Source organism: Arvicanthis niloticus, chromosome 20 (assembly GCF_011762505.2).
Source record: "Arvicanthis niloticus isolate mArvNil1 chromosome 20, mArvNil1.pat.X, whole genome shotgun sequence".
Classification (NCBI taxonomy): domain Eukaryota; kingdom Metazoa; phylum Chordata; class Mammalia; order Rodentia; family Muridae; genus Arvicanthis; species Arvicanthis niloticus.
In genome coordinates this window covers 13,655,293-13,680,264 of record NC_047677.1, presented here as the reverse complement: position 1 = coordinate 13,680,264, position 24,972 = coordinate 13,655,293, and the positions used below count along the sequence as shown (strand labels likewise).

The 24,972-nt window shown below is 46.1% G+C and overlaps 1 long non-coding RNA gene across 1 annotated transcript; it reads left to right on the top strand.

The window, feature by feature from the left end:
- The first annotated feature begins 900 nt into the window (after window positions 1-900).
- Window positions 901-19,551, top strand: LOC143435229 (uncharacterized). The gene is made up of 2 exons (XR_013105354.1): window positions 901-1,276; window positions 18,989-19,551. It is a non-coding gene; the product is annotated as an uncharacterized LOC143435229 (long non-coding RNA).
- Window positions 19,552-24,972: the final 5,421 nt, after the last annotated feature.

Sequence of the window (24,972 nt, the reverse complement as noted above, 5' to 3'; positions counted from 1 at the left end):
TGGGACTAGAGGTGTGAACCACCACCACCTGGCCCTCTTTGTTTTCAGATATATTCATCTGGCCAGGGATGGAGGAAGAAGAGGCGTATATCTTGTTCAGATTGTTGGAGAGCAAATGGCACCCTGTAATTACAGGTTGTCTTTTGTGATACAGCAGTGACAGGCAGGTAGTATGAGCTGCATTTAGGAGCTTTGATGACTTTTAGGCTAGCACATGTAAGAGGGATGCTCTGTCCAGCTGGGCATCGGTGGGAATCCCCAGATCAGGCAGTCCTGAGAGCAAACCTAACATTCTTCAGAGCCACCAAGTTCACAGGTGTGTGAATCAAATGTGTCACTGTTGAGCTGGCCTTGAACTCTGTGTAGCTGAGAGTTCCCTGGAACTTCGGCTTCCCTGTCTTTACCTCCCAGCTGCTAGGACTACAGGTGCGCATCACCCCATGTATCTTTCAAATGTATTTTTCTGTAGGATATTTTCAGCCTGCCCATCTGAACCAGAGAACAGCCATAGAAAGACCTTCATCGTGCTCCTTCAAATGACTTGACAGATCCTTCAGATGTCCTCAAATACAAATTACATTTGCTTCTCCAATGGTACTAGCAAATACACTAATGCCTAGTATCCCTGGCTAATCTTATAACAGTCTGTTTACATCGTGAAGAGACTCACTAGATTCTTGGGTTTTTAATACTGAACCATTTTAATCTTGAATATGTTAAAATGATAACAGATAAAGGTAAGTTTGGAAATTTAGGTCTTTTCAGTGTCCTCTAGCTCATCATCTGACCCTCTAAAAGGACTTGGTGTATAGCTTTCTCCTACCCCCAGTCACAGAGCCAAAAACCTGTCTATAAAAAAGCATAATTAATGGCTAATGACATTTTTAAGTAGGTCTTGTGTTCCTGTCAGAGTTACCAGCTACAAAAATAGGACAGACCCTGTCATTTAGAAATCAGTGTACAAAGTTCAGTTGGCTGGGGTTGGCATCACCAGTGGAGACATGCTTACTCAAATCTGCTCTCGGTAGGAACCACCATGGACTAGATCCTTGCGTCAGCCCACATTCGTTTTAGCTGTAGTGTCGACCGCAGTACAGGCCTGTTTCAGCCTCCCTGTGAGCAGCCCCTCAGCTGCTATTCTCAGCAAACATCTGGAGGTCTTCATCAGTCCTGACCTTTTCACAGAAGAGTGCTTTGTGCTGAGCTTGTGCTGGAGGTGTTGCTTCTGAAAAGGAGAGTGGTTGAATCCAGCATCTCCCTAACTCCTGGAGCTGCAGTAAGTGATTGGACCCTGCTGACTTAAGTTCAGAGTGTGAATCTTAACCCCTCCCCGATTCCCCATAGCTCTGGCTGTTCAATAGGAACTCAAGCCTCTGAGTCATCTCCAAGCCAACTATTTATAGTTGCTCATTCCTTCATCAGAGGTGTCCCATTTTGTCAATGTCATTTTCACAATAATTTACTAGGTTTATATTGAATATCTGTCTGCCAAGTACTCAGGAATTTAGAGCCAACCCCTTAGCAGTCTCTGAGCATGAGGAAGGGAATGGTATCGAGAGCATTGGCTTTGAAGCACCAGCAAGAACAACCTTTGACCTCTAGCTGGCTCTGGACTTGCCTCCGGTAGCAGTGGAGGTCCTGGTCCTGTCACTGGAGGCTTTTGTCCAACTAGCTCTGATGTCCAGGTTGTTAGTTTTCTATTGATGGATGACTCTTCTACAGAAGTAGTAACTGATTTGTAGACCTCTGTCCACTCCTTCTCATTTTGTGAAGATTTAGGGAAACTCCTCATCCCATACCTACCAGTGTTTTCCTGATCCTCTTCTCCCGCTAAAATGTCATCCTGTGGTTTGGAGAGGTAACACAGCAGTTGGGAGAGCTGACTGCTCTTCCAGAGGACCTGGCTCAGTTCCCAGCACCCACCTGGTGGCTTGTGGCTGTCTGTAGATCCAGTCCCAGAGGAGCTGGTGCCCTCAGACACGTTAGCAGTCAAAACATCAATGCACATGAAAAAATAAGCCATTTTTTAAAATACAAATATAAAATATTGTGCCTCCTGCATTTCTCTAATTCAGGTCAGTGTTTGGAAGTTCACTGTTGTCTGAAGTCTCTCGTGGGCTTCAGGGATGCTGGCTCTCAAGTCTGCAGGTGTCACTAAGGCCTGGTTAGCGAGCCAGTCAGCTTGGGGTAATTGATTTGGGAGCAGGGCAGTGCATGAGACGTTAAAAGTGAGACAAAGAAAATATCGGGAATGGAATTAGCAGCCAGCACCTCAGATGCTGCAAACCCAATTAGGTGTATAATTTTTTTTCTTTCCTATCCACGGCTTATGAGGTAGCACATGTCAGCCTTGAAATCATGCCTCTCCTGCCCTGACCCCCAGAGAGGCAGCTGCATGTGAAAAAAGACCATTGCTGCAGTGGTACGCCAGTCTCTGTTATGTGCTAGACAGGCTCTGGAGTGTATAGATAGACATCCATGCGAGATGCTCAGACATCTAGGAAAATGGCTGCGATAATTGTGCGGTGAACATGAAAAGTGTGTGAGAAGGCAGTAGACAGAACTTAGCTGCAAAGAAATATTTTTGAAGAGGCGATGAGAAAAGCTAGCGGCACTTCAGCGGGAAGGACTAGCTTCTGGCTGCGGGGTGACACTGGCTGGATTTGACTGGAGCACGTTTGACAGCTGACCACACCTTGTTTCATTCTTCACTTTCTTTCTGCTCACCACACCCTGCCGCTTTGCTTATCTCGGCCCCTTTTCAGTTTCCTTCTCTTCTCACCTTGAGTGTGGTGTCCCAGCGGTCACCTTGGGGGGGCCTCTTCCTCTATCGGACTTGAACTCATCCCAAGGCTCTTTTGTTGTTTTTAATGTGTATGTGTGGGGCATGGTGGCTTATACCTTTAATCCCAGCACTTGGAAGCAGATGCTGGTGCAGTCTGTGAGTTCAAGGCCAGCCTGGACTACGTAGTTCCAGGAGAACCAGAGTTATGTAGAGAAACCTTGCCCCCCCCCCCCAAAAAAAAAAAAACAGAATAAAGAAGTGTTTATGTGTACACTTTTCTGGAGATGCTGGAGCTCACGGAAACCAGATGGTGTCAGATCCCTCAGAATTAGAATTAGAGGTAGGTCTGAGCCACCCTTCGGGTGCTGGGAGCTGATTCCAGGTCCTCTATTAGAGCAGCCACGGCTCTTACCTGCTGAGATATCTTCCCAGATCCACATCTTGGGGCATTTAACACCCTTGTTGTCACCAACACTGATCTCTACACTGCAAATAATACTCGGCCACCTACTTGACATCTACGTCAGATTCCAATGCGTGCGTCAAAGCAGAAGTCTTGACTTCTCTACCTCAGACCCCCACCTCCCGTTCTTTCATATCTACTCATCTCCATGGTCCTAAACGGTGTGAATCAACATTACTATGCCCATCAGTAAGTCATGGAGAGTCTGTCAACCTTAGAATATAACACAACTTTGAGAGTTTGTCAGGCACCAGCTTATCCAGCCAGCCTCCTGCACTGGCCTTTCACCTGGTCTCGCTGTTTCCAGTCAACACTCAGGGAAAGCTAAGTCAGCCACAGGTGAGTCAGAAACTAGTTCTCTCAAGTGTCTCCTGCGAAGTGCATCAATCATCTATCTGAAATGACTTAGGTCTTCTGTCTACGGAAGCCTCCCTGACCTAGAGTTGGTTTGGGGCCTTTGCCTTGTGTTAATTGCTTCATAACTGTTCCTTGGTAGGCTATAAAGCTCTGTCAGAGCCAGAACTGTCTGCCTAACACAATGCTGTGAGTGGTGCTTAGAATCACAGGTAGGCAAGTCTCTGAGTTCAAGGCCAGACTGATCTACAGAGTTCCGGAAAGCCAGGACTGCACAGAGAAAACCTGTCTTAAAAAAAAAAAAACAAAAAAAAAAACAAAAAAAACAAAACTAAAACAGAAACAAAGATTCACTGAGTAAATAAAAATAATGTTTGCTTGAGGGTCTAGAGAGAGGGCGGTGCTAAAGGGACCGAGTTTTCTGCGTGGAGGGAGTTTGTAGTTGTATAGCAAAGTGGATGTCAGAGCAGGGGGGAGGCTAATGCTGTAAGATAGTGCTGAAGAAAAGCCACTACCTTCACAGAGACCCAGGGTGATAATGGACCAGACCTTTGAATTTGTCAAGTAAATACTCGGGGACCCTCAAGAGAGCTGTTTTGAGTTGAAAACTGTCAGATTGCAGAGATTTAGGAAAAGAAATGAGATTTAGTGATGAAAAAAGGAAGTGAGACCTGACCAGTGGTGGTGCGTCCTAATCCCAGCACTCGGGAGGCAGAGGCTCAGATCTCTGTGAATCTGAGCCAGCTACAGACCGAGTTCCAGGACAGCCAAGGCTACACAGACCCCAGTGTCGAGGAAAAAAACAAAAAAAGGTTAGGATACAGCTAAAACGGATATGGGGGAGACGGAACTGAGTTTTATGTGTCCTGGAGATTCAATGCACTGTGGGAAAAAGGGAGGAGTCACTGGGATTCAAGAGTGATGACCACGCCTCGGGACATAGTGAATGGTCTGGGAAGTGGAGGGATGGGCGAGTTTCTCAAGAGAGGATGTGAACAATGATTCCTGCAGTCATTTCCAACTACTAAGAATAGTGGTCTCGAAAAGTCCCATTGGCCTTTGTCACTGAAGAAGACGTCCAATTTTCACCAGAAAGTATGAGCTAAATGGAAACAGTTCCCACAGCCTGTCAGCGGGCAAAGGCGTCCCTGTGTGGGCTTTGTTTGCCGGCTGCTTTCCATGGATTGGGCGGGCTGGGCCTGGGGTCAGCACTTCCGCCCACACCCAAATGATACCACCGGTGCTGTGCTGCTGGCCTTAGATCTTACTGTCTTGGTTCCACAAGACAGCCCCCTCTTTTTATAATAAATAACAAGATAGGTTTCACATTTGGCCTAACCCTACAGTGAAAACACGTATGTGCACAAAAGCATACAGTAAAAAGTATTTTTAGAGAATGCTTCAAGTCTTTGGAATTTGAAATTATATTGCTAATTAATACTAATATTGTCTGGTTTTTTTTTTTTTTTTCTCTTGTTTTGGTGGGAGGTTCTTTGTTTGGTTTTGTTTCTGAGACAGGGTTTCTCTGTGTAGCCATGGCTGTCCTGGAACTCACCCTGTAGACCAGGCTGGCCAAGAACTCAAGAGATCCACCTGCCTCTGCCTCCCAGTGCTGGGATTAAAGGCGTGTGCCACCACTGCCCAGCTCTATGCTTTATTAATAATGGTAAGAGATGGTTTTAAAGGATGTACATTGAGCAAAGAAATGCTTGTTTCATTGGCAAGGTTTACTACACACACTGGCTTGGATATGTAACTCAGAGTAACCCATGCAACTTTCCTGCCTCAGTCTGACCTCGGGTATACACTCCATGGCTAGTGAGAAATACTAACAGAAAATGACAGTGTGTGCTATTTACGAATCTAGGATGTATTTTAAGTTATTTCCTAATGTAGAACATATGAGCGACACTGAATGTGTGCAGTTCCCCATACCTCTCTGCCACTTCCTCTCCTTACATCATAAATTACTACCGTGTGTTTATCACAACTAACCGTTTTGATATATTACTGTTAACTAAAAGGCCATATTTTATTCTGATTTATCTGTGTCTACAGTACTAAGATACCACGTTATATGGGAGTGTTTTTTTTCTTATTATTTTTATTTAGTCTTCAGAAATCTCAACAGATATAAAATGTATATTGACTGTATCCACCTTCCCATCCGCCCCCACTTCCCCCTCTCAACAGATATACAATGTATATTGATTGTATCCACCTTCCCATCTGCCCCCACTTCCCCCAGGATCCCTAAACCCACTTCCCTTCTAATTTAATGTCCTCTCTTTTATTAGTATTAGAACCTCCTGAGTCCATGGGTGTGGAGCCATGCACTGGGGTGACCCTCCGTCAGCAGCCTTCAACTGCTGATAGCTCCTCAGCGAGGCCCCCTCCTCCATCTGCATCTTATCCCCTTCATCTCTGTTCTGTGAAGGCTTCTAGTCTTCCCTGTTCTCACTGATAGGAAGAATTCTAGGCAGTTGTGCACTGCCCTCTAGTTGAGCTCATCTGGCGCTGGTTCTGGGAAGAAGAACACTCCAGCAGATGCCTTTCTCACGCTGTCATGTATCCAGGTACATAATGGCATGACATCATGGTGGCCTCAGCCTTCAACAGGGTTCTTTCTGTCTGCCAGCTCTCTCTACTATGGCCTTTCTTTGCACCGTCTGTGTCTCCCCCACCTCTGTTGCTTAAAAACCAGCATTTCCTCTCCTCAATGAGCAGATTTTATTCCACCTTCTTGAGGGTAATTATCTAGATAAATCATCTGAAATTCATTTGTAAGGAAATTTTGACTGTTCTGCATTTGTTTATTTGAGATAACCATTTTATTTATATGAATATAAACTCAAATATTTAATGCTTTGTCTAACATTCTGATAGGTTTGTGTATCTTACTGCTCAGAATGGTACAGTGTTGGCCACTGGGAGGTTTCCAGTTGGCTCCTGTCATGCACCTCTGTCCTTTTGTCTGTGAGCAGTTTCTTACTTTCTGGCATTTAATTATATGTTTCTTGCCTCAGTCCTTAAATCCAGTACTTCTCCAAGGAACCCTGGTTTCTTTTATTGAGAAGGCTTGTTTTTAAGTCCAGGCCGTGCATCCATCCCCTCACTCAGTTGGTGACAACTGCATTCTACTCTGGTGTTGTCAGTGGACCAGAAGCTGGACACACAGTGAGGGAAGAACGCAGACAAAATGCCTGCATTGGAAACCTAACCTAGGGGCTGAGAGACAGACAAGGAACAGCTCTTAGCCAATAAATACATAATTATAACTTTGGTATATTCTCTGAAGGGCAAGCAAGGACCAACTGGCAGAGATTCAAAATGCCCCAAATCTGTGGTCTAGTTTAGATCAGGTGGTTAGAGAAAGTCCGTGAATGGTTGACATGTAGGGAGAAGCCGGAGAAAAGATAAGTCATTCAAAGAGCAGATTGAGGAGTATTTTGAAACTATAAGCTAGTAGATCTGAATCACTTCTCAAGAAAGGAAAAGGGTTGGCAAGATAGCTCAGTGGGTAGTGGCACTTGCTGCCCAACCTGCATTTGATCCCTAAGACCTACATGTTGAAAAGAGAGAGCCAGTTCTCGAAAGTTGTCTTCTGACACCGACATACATATTTGAGCATGCCTAGATACACATAGATGCAAAAAAAAAAAATAATTTGTCTTAGTCACTTTATTATGACGAACTTATGAATGAAAATATCCCACAGCTCGATCAGGGTAGTCAAACACTTGCCTGGTCCCAAACTCTGTCTCTCAATGGATCCCTATTCTGTTAGAAAGCATAGTCTGAAGCCACGGAGTGACATCGGGCGGGACTTTACACCTTCACTCTATATTACATTTCTTATAGACTTACACCACCAAGAAAATCTATAACAGAGTTGAAGCTAGCGAAGCAATCAGCCATCTGTCTGTCTGTCTGTCTGTCTGTCTGTCTGTCTTCCTAGCTCATGTGTCCCTTTGCCTGCACTCCAGCCATCCTTGTCACGGAGCATTGCCCTCTTTCCAGTCTCCTTTCTAAATCTTCTCCCATACCCAGCCAGCTCTTTATATAATACATGTCTGTACTATAGACTGCATATGAAGAAGAAGCTTTGCATCAGGGTGACACGTCACCACATCCTAAGTCCATCCATTTCCCAGCAAGTTTCATTTTTGCTTTGCAGATAAATGGTATTCTGTTTGCATTTGTACCGTTCTTTTCAATTTAAGAACATTTTCTTTTTTATTTATTTATTTTTACGAGTACACCACAAGAGTTCATCAAATCCTGTTTCAGATGGTTGTGAGCCACCATGTGGTTGCTGGGAATTGAACTCAGGACCTCTGGAAGAGCAGTCAGTGCTCTTAATGGCTGAGCCATCTCTCCAGCCCCAAGGACATTTTCAAAAGGAATAAAAATACCTAAAGTATTCTCTTACAAAAGTCTTATTCTCTTTATGTGTAGATGTGTTAGTTAAAGGTGATGACTTAGGGTCTTAGTTACTGCAGTGAACAGACACCATAACCAAGGCAAGTCGACAACATTTACTTGGGGCTGGCTTACAGGTTCAGAGGGTCAGTCCATCTATTATCATCAAGGGTGGATGGCAGCTTCCAGGCAGGCATGGTGCAGGAGGAGCTGAGAATTCTACATCTTCATCTGAAGGCCACTAGGTGAAGACTGGCTTCCAGGGAGCTAGGCCGAGGGTCTTAAGCCCACACCCACAGTGACACACTTCCTCCAACAAGGCCACCCCTCCAAATAGTGCCATTCCCTAGGCCAAGCATATTCAAACTACCGCAGGTGATAAAAATTCATGGTTATTTTGTTTTATTCTAAAGAAATTATGGTTAGAAAATAATAATCAAGTTGGAAAGCTGCTATTGAGGCAGCAATAAGAATAGATAGACTGCTCTGAAAGGAGAAAAAGGATTTTTGAGAATCTGAAAAAAAGGCCAGTGTGCTTCTGAGGAACATGGATAAAGAGAAGCCAAAGATGGAGAGAGAACGGCCACAAGGCCCAAGAGGCCACAACAGTATTTAAGTTGAGAAATAAAAGAAAGTCATTGGACTGTCTTTATTATTGTTGTTTTATGTTTTGTTTTGCTTATTTGTTATTAATTGTTGTTTTAAGATGGGGTTTTTCTGTTTTCTAGCCCTGGCTGTCCTGGAACTTACCATGTAGACTTGGCTAGCCTTGAACTCACAGAGATCCACCGCTCTTTGCCTCCTGAGTGCTAGGATTACAGGCATGCACCACCATACCTAGTCATTTTTAGTACGCAGATTTTTAACTTTTTACTGATTCCTTGTGAATTTCACATCCGGAACCCCAATCCCACTCATCTTCCCATCCCTTCATTATCTTCCCTCTGCGTTTGCATCCTCCCCCTCAAAATAAGATAAAACGAAAGACTCCTCTCAGATATCCAGTTGTTGCCCTGTGTCACTTTTGGATCTGCAGGACCAGCTCCTTCATGTGTTCCAACAGTTCGTAGATGGGGTAGATGCTGAGGTGACCATTTCATAGACCTGGATCTGGACCTGGGTGGTAGTTGAGTTGGTCAACACCAGCCCTCACACCTCCACCACCAGGTGAGCTCTCCAGCTCTGCCCTGGCTAACTCACCCAATGCGGCAGCCAGAGAGGGGCAGGGCCAGCTCTCCTGCTCTCTAGCCACACTATGCCCACACCACCGGAGGCCATCTTTACTGTGCTGCCCAGAGGAGGTGCAGGGCACGCCCTCCTGAGCATTGTAGACAGCAAGGGACAGGGACAGTTTATTTCTTTTAAAATTACATTGTGCGTGCGTGTGTGTGTGTGTGTGTGTGTGTGTGTGTGTGTGTGTATGTGTGTGTGTGTGTGTGTGTGTGTAACTGGGTGCTGCCAGTTGGTTCACCATGTAGATCCCAGGGATTAAATTCTGGTCATTGTACTTGAAGGCACCTTCACCCACTGAGCCATTTCACCTGCCCCAACTAGATGGTTCAGACAGAGAAATATGGATGTCTTAGAAAGATCTTTTCAGTTAGTGTGGGATAATAAGGGATTTATGCAAAAGGCATAGTAAGTGGCTTTTTATCATGGTCATGTGAGGAGTCACTAGGTTGTATTCTTGTTCTCTGAGCCACTTGCACATACCTGAAGCATGACCAGCCTTGTGTGCTACACAGGCTCTGACTACTGAGCTAAACCTCTAACCCCAATAATTTTCATGTGAACAAGTTACACAGCTCTAGTGAAAAGGGAGGGAAACCAAGTCATACTTGGAAAATGGCAAGTCTTGCTGATAGACTGAGTATGGCGGGACTGAGGAAAGGAAGGAAGAAAGCATATTTGTTTATGCTTCCTCTCCTGTGAGCTACAGGGGAAAGGTTCTTTTAACTGTGCTTTTTCAGTCATATTGGCCAGAAGTAGAACTAACAGAATTTTCAAGAGAAATGAAGATTGAGTAAAATCTCAAAAAAACAAAACAAAAAACAAACAAACAAACAAACAAACAAACAAACAAAAAAACCAGTCCTCTTCACAGATTTTAAAACCTCTATGACTTAGAAGTTATGATGTCAAATGTCTTCACTTCTGGGAGAGTCCTCCACTGTCTATTCCCTTCTATGAATGTCACTTGCAGAGGATGGTGCCTTTACCTGTCACTGTGGTGGGACTTTTGGAAAAGCATTGCCTTTGTCTGGGCAGAGATGAGACAGAAGACTGAAAAATCCAGATCTCAGGAATAGAAAGATGGAGTCTCTGGGAGTCTGAAGCAGGAGAGGGTTGTGTGACCCCAAACTAATGATACGTGTTGGAGGACAAGTTGCAGGCTGACTGGGAAGCCCAGGCAGCAGACTTGGAAGGTTGAGGCAGGAGGACTGCCATGAGCTACAGACTAGCCTAGGCTACAGAGTGACTACTTATCTGCAGAACAAAACAAAAACAAAAATATAAATGGCAACCCCATAGTGAGGATCAAATTCATACATCAAAATATATGTTTGACCCAGCACTTAGGTGGCAGAGGCAGTCAGATCTCTTGAGTTTCAAGGCCAGCCTGGTCTACATAGGGAGTTCTGGGTCAGCCAGAGCTATATTGGGAGACTGTCTACAAACCAAACACAAAAACCAAAAACTTATGGGGTGTGTGTGAATATGATTGTATATTTGAAATGATAAAGATCAGATATGAAGTATTTTTGTTGGGTATGAAGCTCATTCCCACCCAACAGCTCTGTGAACATAAGAAAGCTGGCTCTCTGTGTCAGGCAAGTCGGGGCCCATCCGGTGTCTTCATTGCAAGAAAGAGGGCTCATTGGTTCAGAACCAACCTTAGGCAGCAGGTGTTCAGGGCTGGGGTGGTAGAGTTTCAGCTTTGATTTTTCTATGTACTCATTGGTTATTAAAGTGTTGACCCTGTTCTCTTGTTTAAGAACCAGTTTCATTTCTAATGACACAGCAACCATCGAACCATTCCTTGATTTAGTCACTAGAACCAAAACTGAAGTGTGGCTGGTTTCATGTTGTTTTTATAGCAGTTAGTACAGAGAACAACAGGCTCCTGTGAAAACAGATGTATTTGCTATCTCTCTCTCCATCTGCTGCCTCCCAGACTCACAGCCAGGCTCTGTCAGAGCCCGAGCTTCAGCCTCAGCTTTGGTTCTTGTGGGAGATCCTCCTCCTCTTCCTCCTCTTCCTCCTCCTCCTCCTCCTCCTCCTCCTCCTCCTCTTCCTCCTCTTCCTCCTCCTTCTTCCTTCTCCTTCTTCCTTCCTTCTCCTTCTCCTTCTCCTTCTCCCTCTCCCTCTCCCTCTCCCTCTCCCTCTCCCTCTCCCTCTCCCTCTCCTTCTCCTTCTCCTTCTCCTCCTTCTCCTCCTCCTCCTCCTCCTCCTCCTCCTCCTCCTCCTCCTCCTCTTCTTCTTCTTCCTCCTCCTCTTCCTCCTCCTCCTTCTCCTCCTCCTCTTCTTCTTCTTCCTCCTCCTCCTCCTCCTTCTCCTTCTCCTTCTTCTTCTCTTCCTCCTCTTCCTCCTCCTTCTCCTTCTCTTCCTCCTCCTCCTCCTCCTCCTCCTCCTCCTCCTCCTCCTCCTCCTCCTCCTCCTCCTCCTTTTCTTTTAATAGGAAAAGAGCTTTGCATCTTCCCAAGCATTTAACAGTTGGAAGGGAGTATCAGAGAGAGACCATTGTTGCCCATTATGAACACCCAGGAGGCTCTTTGTTTGATGGGCCTCTTTTAATATGAAGGTCTCACAATGCTGAGCTAAGAGTAGTTTTTAGTTCTCGTGGGGGAATCGTCATGTTAATTATAACACTAAAGTTCTCATAATGAAGTCATGCTCTCCTCACAGAAGTCTTAGAATTGGCAGCATTTTTAGCATCAGGTTTAAAAGTGAGTGTTCACAAATAAGGAAACAGCAATGGGCTAAGACTGTAGGTAAATTAGCAAAGTGCTTACACAGCGTGTGATAGGCCCCGGGGTTTAATCCTCAGCGTTGAATAAATCAGGTATGGTGGTACAAACCTGCAATCTTAGTGTTTGCAAAGACCAGAAGTTGAAGGTCATCCCTAGCTACATACTGAGGCCAGTCCTAGGGACATAGATCTTCAAAATAAATAAATAACCCAAAACAAACAAACAAACAACAAAAAACCCCAACAACCCAGAAACATAAACGTTGACTCTTACATGTCTTCAGATTTATGGATTACAGAACATAGAACCCTGAGCTAACTCCTAGGGACAGCCAGGTTCCCTTGTATAGAAAATGCAATTAACAGGAAATGTCTCATGGGACGATAGAAGAGTTTATATGAACAAGTAATATACAAATGCTTGAGAAAGCACCTGGCTCAGAGTTTGCGCCCCATAAATGTTGGTTGTCCTGGGCAGAGGATGTAACTCAGCTGGTATGTGCTTGCCTGGCATTCATACAGCTCCAGGTTCCATCCCCAGCACCACATAAGACAAGGTACTGTACCTTCTACCTGTAATCCCATTTCGGAAAGTAGAAGGATCAGTTCCCAGTCAGCCTAAGATACAGAGCAAGTTTGAGGCCAACGTGACACACATGAGACCCTGTCTTGAAAAAACCAAACAAATCCATAATGTTTGGTTGTCATTGTCCTTGCTTTGTGTTCTTATCAACTGCAAGTTGTATGTCCTCACCTCACCCCCCAACCTCCACTGACACACTCACATACATACACACTGACACACAGACACAGATACACACTCACTCACACACTGACCCCCACACACTGACACATGCAGACACACTGACCCACAGACACAAATACACACCCGCACACACTGACACACATACAAACACATACACTCTCTCACATAGACACAAATACTCACACAGACACACACACTCTCACATAGACACAAATACACAGACACACACACTCACACAATGACACACAGACACACTCACACACTCTTACATAGACACAAATACACACACAGACACGCACACTCACACAATGACACACAGACACACACACTCTCACATAGACACAAATACACACACACAGACACACACACATACATACACAGACACACATAGACACACACACACATACATACACAGGCACACACACATACATACACAGACACACACACACATACACAGACACACACACACAGACACACACACTCACACACACACACTCTCACATAGACACAAATACACACACAGACACACACATTCACACACTGACACACAGACACACAGACACACACTCACACACATCACCACCTCTAGTCTCCTTCAGTACCTGCCTACCCTCCGTCATCTTCAGTTTTCCCTGCATCCTTTGATCTCAGGCTGCCCTCTGAAGCCTGGCTCTCTTGCAAGCTGGTCTCTGCCAGAGTTGCCTACTAGCCAATGTTTGTTGATTTTAAATGAGAAGCATAACACCTAGGGAGTGCTAATTTTCACAGCTTTTTTAAGGTCAAATGCCATGTTTCCACTGAGCCAGCTCACCAGGAGGTTGGCTTTAGTGACAGGATTCTCCACTTTGGCTCTGCCATGCTCTCAAGCCCACACACTGGACCTTCTTGGTTCAGTTGTCAATGTTTTCATATTTGAACAAATTGTTTACCTTAATCCCCTACATTTAGGAAAACTCTGTGACATTGTCAAGAAAGCCATTCGCCATTTAATTTGTTTTCTCTCTTTCATTCATCTTCCATCGGTATTTTCTGACTGTGTTCGCTGAGCAGCAGCGTGGCTGTTCAGTGCTCGCCACACAGACCTTTTATCCTCTCCCAGATTTCAGATTTCTGGAGACCAAAGCCAGAGCTCGGTACCACTCCTGAGGTGAAGGGCAGAACACGGCATGTTTGGGGACTCGCGAGAGGGTTCTGCCAAACACATGGCTCTCTACTTTTTCCCTCTGTTATCTCCAGAAAGCTTCACAAGCTCCATCCATCTCAATTCTGGCCTTCTTCAACAAGCAGAGACAGATTTAAAGTGAGGGACTTCTCTAGCCCTGCAGCTGGAGTCTGAGGGGACATGTCAGGCAGGGGTTGGGGCAAGCTTGGCCTCCGCCCTCGGCTGGAATAGGACATTTTCTCAAGCAGAACTACCTCATCATGCTCCTCTTTGTCTGGTTTCTTCCTCCTACCCAGTCTCCTTTGCCTGCCTTCCCCTTTCCCTGACTGACTTCCAGGCCGTCCTCCCCCAGCCTGTCTTCCTGCCTTCCTCTTAGACTTGCTTGATCCTCTGTGTGTCTGGTCGGTTTCTGTTCCCTCTTGTTCTTTTTCTTTCACTTTCCCCCGCCCACCCGTCATTTTTAACAGTGTCATCATGACTTACAGTGTGGGAACATGGAACTCGCCGTCTCCCACATCACACAGCCATCTCCGGATTCCATGTGGCCAGCATTCTTGCCCTTCACTGGGAGGGCAGAACTGATGATACCTCACCACTTCCCAGCAGCCAAGGCCCAACTCTCTCTGAGTCCTGCTTCCTGCCTACTGCAGAGGGCAAGGGCTAGAGCAGAAGATGGGGTGGGAGACAGAAATCACTCCCAGTGCCTGGCAGGAGCTGTTGTTGGCCAGTGTGAAGTGGGCATGACCCCAGACATCCCTCAGGTCAGCTTCTATCTGAGAGCACAGGAGTTGGGGTGGGAGGTAAGAAACAACACGAACTGCAGGGAGGATGGAGCTGCTGCTTGTACAGTCGAGAGCGGAGGTTTCTAGTGCTGCCATATATGACTATCTTCATAATCAACAGAGCTCAGCTGAAACATCCAAGTCAAACGAATAGTAGGGTCTCAGTCATACACAGAAAACACTCTTCCCTTTTTCCTCCCTCAGCCCCACACATGCAGGCTTGTGCAATCAGTTCTTATATAAAGGTCTGCTTGAAGTCAGGTCTGGGATTTCTCGGAGGCATTATACCTCCCTTTCAAAGGTCAGGGTTCACCTAGAGCAACCTGGATGTTCAGAGTTGGGGAGGGGAGGCACGCGGAGGCTTCTGGGAATGGGACCTTCTTAGACTGTTTCACAATGCAAGGAATGTTTTGTATGTCTCCCATGCAAACCAGATTTGTTGATCTGAGTGGCAGTGTCCCTTTTGCAACTGTGGCCAGGGATGGAAATTAAGCCTCTCTGTGTGTCAGAGGTTGGGTTTCTGCCAAGCACTCCGTTTACTGATGGTTTGCTACCTTAACCCTTGGCAGCAGCCTGGTGATCTGCTGCAGCCAGCCAGCACCCAGCCAGCACCCAGCCAGCACCCAGCCAGCACCCAGCCAGCACCCAGCCAGCACCCAGCCAGCACCCAGCCAGCACCCAGCCAGCACCCAGCCAGCACAGTGAAAGTGATCTTTGCATTGAGCACTGACTGCCCACAGGTCTCTGCAGGTCTCTCCTGCCCTGGCCTGTTTGCAGAGGCCGCCAGAGCCAGGCTCAAGAGGCCTACTGACAGAAAAGCCAGCCAAGTCTCTTGGCAACTTTCCAAGTCCCAGAAAGGAACTGCACGGAATCCAGCATCCTTGCTCTTTCTCTTCAGGTGCGAGTGGTTAAAACTCACCGTCATGGTTCCATCGAGGCGGGGCGGGAAGCTTCACTCCCGACGCAGCAAGGCCAGCTCTGGGGTCCAGTTAGAGGTGATTGAGCTGTTAAAAGCAGAGTAGATTCTGAGGAAAGGAGTCGTCCAGTCACCTTCCACTCTGTTCTGCTGCAGGATGGCGGGCACAGAGGCCCTCAGCAGCTGCTAGCCCCTCAGTCTCGAACTTGCTAGTCCCTAGAACCATGAGCAGAGACTTAATCGGTTCATCATCAAGTACCCAGTCTGGTATTCTGTGACAGTGCCAAAACGAAACGAAGCCATCTCCCATGGGTGCACCCTCCCATGACACCTGCAAGAGAGCAGCCACAAAGTACTAGGCCGCAGGTCCGTATAGAGCTCACAGTGGCCTCAGAGGCCCAGTTCTGGTACTGAGAAAGTATTTCATGTTTATGGACTCTGCAAACACAGCCTGAAGAAAAGGAAAATACAACGGAAATCTTGCTGCATGGGAATGCAGTTTCAAAACACGATTCACAAAGAACAATTTCTGTGGGCTGAAGAGATGGCTCAGCCGTTAAGAGCACTGGGAGCACCTCCCGAGGACCCAGGTTCAATTCTCAGTGCCCACATGGCAGCTCACAGTTCCAGGATATCATACACCCTCTCAAATACATAATGTAGGTAAAATAAAATAAAATGAAAATAAATAAATAAATAAATAAGGAAGGAGGGAGGGAGGGAGGGAAGGAAGGAAGGAAGGAAGAAAGGAAGGAAGGAAGGAAGGAAGGAAATCCAGGTTTTGGTGGCACACGCCTTTAATCCCAGCACTCCGGAGTCAGAGGCAGGAGGAATCTCTGTGAGTTTCAGGACAGCCAGAGCTGCACAGAGAAACCCTGACTCAAAAAAAAAGAAAGAAAGAAAGAAAGAAAGAAAGAAAGAAAGAAAGAAGAAGGGGAGGAGGAGGAAGAAGAGAAGGAAGAAGAGGAAGAGGAGGAAGAGGAGGGGGAACTAGTTCTATAATACCATAGCTTTCCTTGGTATTCACTAAAAGGCACCAGTCTACCACTTCAAGCCTTCTTCTATCAGAACTAAATGCGTAATGCTGCCCGGACTGAGTATTCATCTTGGGTTCCTTTTAACCGGTTTTGAAAGTTTCAGAGCTGAACTTCCTAAACCTTTGATACACATTGAAATGCAAGGAAAAAAAAATCTTTTAACCTCCATTTATATCTATATTTTACTCAAAAAAAAAAAAAAAAAAAAAACCCAAACAAGAAACTGAGCTGTAACAGTAGGAGGAGGACTAGCAATAACCGTGATGAATACTCACTCAGTATGCACAGCCACACGTCTACATACATGCTGCATGAGCAAGTATAAACATCGGATGCATGCAGGGCCAGGGTTTGTTTGTTTGTTTGTTTGTTTCAGTTAGATTGTATGAGCAAAAATGCTTGGTGGGACTTCTACTTCTGGCCAAGATGGGGTAATAGGCCTAATGTGTCTCCCTTCCTGCTGTAATCTCCACGAGGAAAGCAGACAGAACACACAAAATGCTTGTTTTCACAACAGGCGACCTCAGGCAGTACAGAGCAGTGCTCCCTAAGATCCAGGAAACAAACAAGGGGCCCCGTGCTTGCCTTCACCTGCTAGACCGCGTTCGAGTTGCTTAATAAGTGGTGTCTGTGTTTTGTTCTTAGCGTTTGGCACCCTTTTTCTAACTCGACTGTAAAGTCTTTGAGAACAGAGGCTGCCTGTCCTGGACAGCACACCCCTAGTCTATGACGCACTTGTCACATGTTGCTTGGTAATGTGGTAAGTTCGGAACTGACGGGACGTTGGAGCTATGTGTATCATGGACTATGTAGTCTGCTCTATGGATTGTGTAGTCCTCATTTCACAGAGGTCTGAGCACCTCTGTGAATACCAACAATGGCTTGCCAAAGCCACATGGCTCCTCAGTGGTAAGAATGAGTGGACATTTTCTTCTCTATAAACCAGTACTCAAAAGTTAGCCAGGGAGAGCCCCAAGCTGCACAGTACCTTTCTTTAGGATTCTGATCACACTATCCACAGATCAAGGGTGTGGTGGTGTAACCAGAAGTTGAAGGTGGTGTGTTCAGGAGCAGCTAGATCCCGAGAATTACTGTGGACAGGATACTGTCTTCCAAGACATGTGTTGAAGGATTAGTCCCCAGGCTGTGGTATTGGGAGATGGTGTCTGAGGTAGGCATCTGAGAAGTAGGGCCCGATGGGAGGTCTTGGGATAACTGGGAGCATGTGTTTGAAGGAGTTTGGGATTCCATTCCTTCTGCTTCTTGCTTCCTTACCGTGCGTGAGTGGCTTTGTCTGCTGGGCATTCTCTGCCATGATGTGCTTTCTTGCCACAGAAGCAACAGGACCAGTAAGTTATCGACTGAAACTTGAACGCTATGAGCCAAACAAACCCCTCTCTCTTTGTAAGTTTATTACTTCAGGCGTACGTCACAGTCATGGAAAGCTGACGATCACGACCAGCTAGGGATAAAGGATTAGCCAGAGTCGGCCAGTTCTAGTAAGATGTTGTAGAAACTGGTTAAGTAGGCTGAGAGCAGACACCAAAGGGAAGCCATTTCTAAAATGAGCCCAGAGATTCCTGGGGGACTTTAAAAGAGAAGTTGGACTTTAGAACTAGGCTAAGCCTTTGCTAGAAACTTTAGAAGAACCAAAAACACACAGCGTGATCAAAGCCTTTAAAGTCTGTCCTTGGTCGGTCATTGCGCTCAGCACAGCCCTGCAGGCTGTAGGGTTAATCCTGGGAGCTGGGAAGGAAGGGACCACACAGAGAAGTTCTTGTGGCAGCTCTGCTCACTGTCTCAACACTTGGCTGGGCTATCTCTGAAAGTCTACACGGAGAAGTAGTGCCCCAGGCAGGGCCAGCTCACTTGTCACAGCTGGAGCACCCTTAACCATAAGATGTGCTCTGGCACAGAAAGACCTGCCTACTCCGTGTGGAAAGTCACTGATAGTGTATCCTCATGAGGCTGAAGCAGAGTCTGGGGATCAGTCTGACCACTCTCTGAGGCCTGGTTCACATTCAGGTCTTCTCAGCCCCACCACTCCTCAAAACAGTTTGTATGCTAGAAACTGAAAGCGGCCATCAAACCTTTCCCTTACGGTTTATCCTAAATTCAAACCATTGCCAGCTCCTGAAAGGTAGCCTGGTTCTTTCTAAGCACTTTATCAAGGACTCAAAACGTCTGATTCATGTCTTGATGTTCTGAGATTCTGTCCTGTGCAGGGGGGAGATTAATGTCACAGTGACCACCCAGTCAAGGTGCGAGGGACCTGGGGATGAAGTTTCACGCTTGACTGTTGTTTCACGGTTTGTATTTTTTATTTTACAGTGACATTTGGACTCTACCTCACAAAAGAATCCAAAAAGTCTCAAAGCAGCTGATGATTTAAACATGGCCATGGATGACCCCCGACCCTTGAAACCCCACACAATTCCTCTAGGAAGGAACCCAGCACGAGACCCCAAAGCTTAAAGGGAGTCCTCTAAAGAAGAATTCCTCTTTGAGTCCTGCCCAGCTGGGGGTGAATCTCCTCTGGCTCAGAGGCCACCTTGGAAAAGGGCCTTTGGACAAACCTGACACCCAGGGTTGGACCCAACAGGCTGGGCTCAGATAAGCTTTGATCCCCAACACTAGCAGTGACTGACAGAACAGAAGCCACAGTGCAGGAGAAAGTTGGGTTACTGGCAGCAAAGCAGGCTTCTGTGCACCGAGCAGACTGAGCAGTCCCGAGCTGGCGTTAGCCTCCGGTTTATAACCCAGGAAAAGGCAGCACCGAGTCACTGTCCTGCTCATTTGTCCTTTTGTTTCATTTTAATTTGAAGTACTCGGGACTGAGCACTGGGTTTGATCTAAAGGACTGAAAAACAAATAAACTCGTTATTAATAACAAAGGAGACTGGCCTATATATTTTATTCTCTCAGGTGCCAGCAGTCACAGGGCCAGTCAGAAGTACACTGGGTTCAAGGTGTAAATGTGATGTTCCCTGAGTCAACACTTGAGTTCTGTGCTGGACTCTGTGCTCTGGGGGCAAATAAGCCCTGCTTTCTCCACATGGCTCCTTCTGGGCTGCTCTTCTTGTGAGTCTTAGCCTAAACCCATCTGCTCAATTCAAAGCCCTTGCCTGCTTCAATATCCCTACACAGCATCGCTGACCTTTCTAGAGGGCCTATGTACGCTTCCCACCAGACTGAACTCACCCTAGCATGGCCACATATAGATAGTTCCCTCTGCCTTTGGTGGTCCCCTTGTGTGCCAACACAGACACACAGACACACAGACACACAGACACACAGACACAGACACACAGACACACAGACACACAGACACAGACACAGACACACACACACACACACACACACACACACACGCACGCACATACGCACACACGCATGCACGCACGCATGCACACTCCCACAGGTACCTCTCTTTCCTAGTGAGTTTGCTGCCCACACTTGTCTTTGGTTTCTTTAGATTGCCCAGTTCCTTCACCCACTCCCCAAACCTTCTTTATTTTCTTCCTACCTCCCCTTACTGGCAACTCTCCTTCAGGAATTCTAGGTCCCTCCCAAGTTTACACGAATCCCCAAGGTTTTCCTAGTCACAGGACAGTCTTATGCATGCTGGAGAAATGCAGTAACCATTTTGCTATTCCCGTACAGGATTGATTTGTCCACTCCTGTCCCAGCAATGCCTCCAACTGATATATAAGGTGATAGAGCAGGCAGAATTCAAAGATGATCCCACGTCTCCCCTAGGGACTTACCTGCGCCTGTGATGGGATTTATTCCTGTGAATTTTACAGCACAGCTGACTACCTATAAGAAAAAGAGACTGATCTGGGTGGTGGTAACTCACATCGTTAATCCTAGCACTCAGGGAGGCAAGAGCAGATGGGTCTCTTCGAGTTCAAGGCCAGACTGGTCTGCAAAGCTAGTTCTAGGACAAGCCAAGGCTACACAAAGAAACCCTGTCTCAAAAAACCGAAAATGTTTAAAAGGAAAGAAAGGCAGAAATGGAGGGGGGAGGAAGGAAGCAAGGAAGAGAGAGAGAGAGAGAGAGAGAGAGAGAGAGAGAGAGAGAGAGAGAGAGAGAGAAGAGAAAGAGAGAAAGAGAGAGAAGAAAAGAGAGTAAGACTGTTCTGATGGGCCTGACCTTATACTGTGGACCTCAGCCTGGGATGACAGGGAACCAGATTCTACAAACAAGAACTAAAAGTGTGTTTCCTCCCAAATCCTTCCAGACAAATTCTCTGATGGTTCAGGGAAGAGAGGAGAGGGCCAAACAGTATTACTTCAGACTTTGGACTTCATAAGGACAGAGAACTAATACAAAGTGGCTTTTTTTTTTTTTTTTTTTTTTTTTTTTTGCTACTAGGTTACTGGTGATAGTTGGGTGGCAGTTTGACACACATTTGGTCACGCTGTAGTCATGAACTGTTTTTCTTTAGGCAGCACCCCAATGTACAGCCCAGGCTGACTTCCATCTTGTAACCTCCTCAGCTTCCGGGGGCTGAAATTACAGGTGTGTGTGTGTGTGTGTGTGTGTGTGTGTGTGACCACATCCACTTGATTTTTTAAATGTTTTCCCTGGTCCCTGAGTCTTAGTATGGCCTTGGTAGGCTGCAGGTTTCTAGCAAGTTGGAGGAAAGCTGGCCACCCGGTTCCCTGTGGGTGTCACCTATCAGCTCAAGGAGGCCTGGGTGAGGTAGAGTTGAACTAGGCCTTTCTGGGCCTGCTATTCTCTGTTTTCTCCTTCCTCAGGGGCTCCTCACTTACAATAAGAATGCATAAAGGGCCTCATGCAGAGAGCAAGGCAGGAGGAGGAGACTTGAACAGAATGTTGGAAAAGATCAAGAGAAAGGAAATCACCTCATGTGGTGGAACCAGACCCTTCAGGGGTGGCCCTCATGCCCCTTGAATGCTGGCTGAAGCTGGCTTCATGTTGTTGATGATGTTTGAGACAAGGTTTCTCTGAGTAGCCCTGGCTGTCCTGGAATTCTCTATAGACCAGGCAGACCTAGAACTTAGAGTTCCACCTGACCCTGCCTCCGAGTGCTGGGACTAAAGGTGGGCTGCGGTTCTAAGTCTTGTAAAGACTAAAGAATAACCCAGCCTTTGGTTGGAGAGGAATGGCCGCCAGCTGCAGCGACAGGGCCTCTGGGGGAGAAGAGCATAGTGTCTTGTTTTCTTGCTTTTTGTTTTGTTTTGTTTTCATTTGAAGTGCTTGGGACTGGATCAAACACTGGGTTTGATCCAGAGTACTGACTAAATAAATAAATAAATACATACATAAAACACATAATACTTACATAGACATTAATAGTAAAAGGGGAAAGTCTATGTGTTTTAATTATTCTCTCACTTATCAATAAGACTTCACCTCATCCTGTACACACACATACACACACACACACACACACACACACTCACTCACTCACTCACTCAGCTACAGCCTCTTGTCCCCAGTTCAGAAAGCTTTTCCAGACCTTGGACAGAGAAGCAAGTATTCAGCCCACGTTCCTTAGCTGGGTTGTTCTTATAACCACCTTGGTTGCCACAGAACGGTGCTTGGGCTCTTTAGGGACTGACTTTCGCTGCCTCCCTTCCTGACTGACTGTCTAAGCTTTGGTTGGTACTTCCGAATCATGACTTCATAGGGCAAAAGACATACAATGTCGCCTTTGTTCACCACCAGACCAGTCAAGGACAGACTAGGCCTGCAGGACTGCTCTTCCTCCCGCTCAGCTCTGGGTAAGCACACGTCTTCCTCCCTTACTTTAAAGGCAGACAAATTGTTTTTATCATCTGCCAGCACAGCTGAGGACGATTATTAATTAATCAAAAACACTGACTTTTAACTTCCCACGCTCTCCAGAGATGCTCCAGTGACAGCCTGCATCTGGACTTCAGAGCTAAAGTTTAGATAGAAGTGGGCACCGTGCAGCAGACTTTGTTTTTTTTTTTTTTTTTTTTTTTTTCTTTTCTTTCCTGGTTTATTCTTCTTAAAACACAACTGTAGCTTAATCCCATTTAGGCAGTAAACTTGATTTTAAGGTGGTCTCATTTGGTGGGGGTTTCTCTTGGTCCCTTTATACAGCTTCCTTTGAAATCAGAAATGCTGTGTCAGGGTTTCACGCAAAGGAAAAATGAGTTGGGAGCACATTTTCTGCTCATCAAAAGCTTGAGCCGAAGTGTGTGTGTGTGTGTGTGTGTGTGTGTGTGTGTGTGTGTGTGAAAGGCCTTTCTGGGCTTGCGCGCACACACACACACACACACACACACACACACACACACACACACACACAAGCAGTGTTCTGTGAGTAACGAACTGCCATGGTCTTCTCTGCTTGCCGTGAGAGTCTCCGGTATTATCCTCCAGTTCCAGTCTCAGACACGACTACCCACAGGTTCCCAGGAGCAGACGTGAGCTGTTTCTTTTAAAAGGATCGTGACAAGGGACGGTCGGTTGAGGTTTGAGCCAGAGAGTTCATGCCTGTTTCTAAGATGGCGCTGTTCCATCGATGTGACCTTACTGTGGTTTTCAGTGCATAAAAAGAGAAGACAGAAGACTGCTCAAAATACACCTCAAAGCAGAATGGCTCCTCTCTAAACAGTTATGTTGTTGGTTTCAGCACTCGGAGGAGGCTACAATGAAAACAAAATCCCACATCTTGGGACTCACACAAATTGGCAAAGAATTTTAAAAGAACAGAAAGTGTAGCATGCTTCCTTTTGTGAGGGCCATTGGTGTGCTCTGGGTGTATGTGTATATGTATGTGTGTGTGTGTGTGTATGTGTGTGTGTATGTGTATCCGTGTGTATGTGTGTGTGTATATGTATGTGTGTGTATGTGTGTGTGTGTATGTGTGTGTATGTGTATCCGTGTGTATGTGTGTGTGTATATGTATGTGTGTGTATGTGTGTGTGTGTATGTGTATCCGTGTGTATGTGTGTGTATGTGTGTGTGTGTGTATGTGTGTGTATGTGTATCTGTGTGTATGTGTGTGTATGTGTGTGTATGTGTATGTGTGTGTATGTGTGTGTATGTGTATCCGTGTGTATGTGTGTATGTGTATCCGTGTGTATGTGTGTGTGTATGTGTGTGTATATCTGTGCATATGTGTGTGTATGTGTGTGTGTGCATATGTGTATCCGTGTGTGTATATGTAATTCATTAGCATTTTTCCTGGAGGCATGTACATGTAGGGGGAACAAAAGAAGGTTAAAATAAAACAAAAAAAAAAAAAGAAAAAACAGAAAGACCCACCTTCCACTGGTCACAGGCTCTTTGGTTCTTGTGGAAGCTCTGGTCAAAGACAGAAGAGGAAGCTATTTGCCAAGATAAGAGTTGTGATAAGATCTTCAGATCATCTATAAAATTCACGATTGCCCTCCTGGAGGACGTCTGAGAATGACGGAGCTGAGTGCCGACTACGCTGCACCTTTTGTTTTGCTTTGCTTTTAAGAAGAGTAAAGGTCTTATATCATCTCTAAGAACTAGTCAAAATAACTCAGGAGATAAAACTCATGGAGGTACACCAGTCTCTACATGCTATTAAACCAAGGCAGGAGTTCAAGATGGCAAGGCTCCGCCCACTGCTTAACTCCTGTAGATAACTGCCCCGCCCACTGAACCAGTGAGTCAGTCTTCTTTGGGTTGGTCAAGTGAAAATTGAACTTGTCCTCAAGCTGGTCAGCATCCCTGGGCATTTCTGCAGTTCCGAATGGATGGAAAGAACAAACTGTGAGCAACAGAAGGAGACTGAAACCAGCAAGCCCCAAAGTCAGCTTGCTCGAAACCTGCAGGTTGCGACCAGGCTGGGACTGGATGGTAGGCTTTCTTACTGTCCTTCCTCTCATGTGTACACCAGCTCTCTTGCCTGACAGGCTTTCCCCCTCCAGACATAGGGCAGAGGAGACACCAGACCCAGGGTCCCAGATTCCCATGAGGGCACGGTTATTTTAGGGTTTCTATTGTTTCTATAAACACCATGAAATTACAGAGGCAAGGGTTCATTTCACCCTCCAGCTTACAGTCCCCGTCGTGGAGGGATGTCAGGGCAGGACCTCAAAGGCAGGAACCTGGAGGTGTGCTGCCTCCTGGCTTGTTCTCTATGGCTTGCTGAGCCTGCTTTCTTATAGCACCCAGGACCATCAGGCCAGAATTGGTACCGCTCACAGTGAGCTGGACCCTTCTGTATCAGCCATCAAACAGAGCAGTGCCCCACGGGTATGCTTATCTGGCAGAGCGGTTTCCTCAGTTGATATTTCCTCTTCGAAAATAGCTTTAGCTTGTGTCAAGTTGACATAAA